The sequence below is a fragment of the Limulus polyphemus genome, unplaced genomic scaffold (assembly GCF_000517525.1).
Source record: "Limulus polyphemus unplaced genomic scaffold, Limulus_polyphemus-2.1.2 Scaffold2463, whole genome shotgun sequence".
NCBI classification, from domain to species: Eukaryota; Metazoa; Arthropoda; class Merostomata; order Xiphosura; family Limulidae; genus Limulus; species Limulus polyphemus.
In genome coordinates, this window is record NW_013668073.1 from 166,850 (window position 1) to 167,917 (window position 1,068).

Consider the following 1,068-nt stretch of genomic DNA (forward strand, 5'->3'; position numbering starts at 1 on the left):
CTAGTGCAGATAGTCCTCAAGTAGCTTTACCTGAAATAAAAACAAAAAAAATCCATCTATATATGTAGGTTATTAGTTTCTGTAATGTTTTTGTCAATATTACCGCCATTACGAAGCGTCTTTTTACACCAAAAATGCAGTTTGACTATAGACTGACGCGTAAATGACTATTGAAATAATTAAATGGATATATCATTACATTCTTCTCCAAGATGGCCCGGCATGGCCAGTTGGTTAGGGTACTATTAGTTGGTAAAAGAGTAGCCCAAGAGTTGGTAGTGGGTAGTGATGACCTCTAGTCTCAGCCCTCGTGTAGCTTTGCGCGAAATTCAAAACAAACAAACAAACCTCTTCTCCGAGATATATCAATTATTCCTCTCAAATATAAAAACAACCATAATAGACTAAAGTATTGCTGCAGGTTTCCATCATCTTTGCCTTAAAAGTAACTAGCCTTGAATTTAATTCTTTAACCCATAAACAAGTTAAACACAATATTAATATGTGGAAGGAAGTCCTTTCTCTCAATAATGTACACAATGAATAAATTTCTGCATACTGTAATATGACATACTAATGAGCGGATAAATACATAAATACGATTGTTTTGTTTGTTTTGAATTTCGCGCAAACCTACAAGAGGGCTACCTGCGATAGAGGGAATTAGAGGGAAAGTAGCTAGTCAATATTACCCACCGCCAACTCTTGGGCTACTCTTTTATCAACGAATAGTGGGATTTACCGTCACATTTTATCGCCCCCACAGCCGAAGGGACGGACATGTTTGATAACGGGGATTGGAACTCGCGACCCTCAGATTGCCAGTCGAGCGCCTTAACCACCAGGCATAAATACGATATATTAATGTAAAATTCCACGACTTTTGTTTACATATAGATAGGTTGGACTACTCAAACTGAATTCCATCTAAAATTTTGACGTTTGAATGGTCAAATTAAGTGTACAATAGAAGAATCCCCCAGTGGCACAGCAGTATGTCTGCGGACTTACAACGCTAGAATCTGGGTTTCGATACCCGTGGGGCAGAGTACAGATAGCCCTATGTGT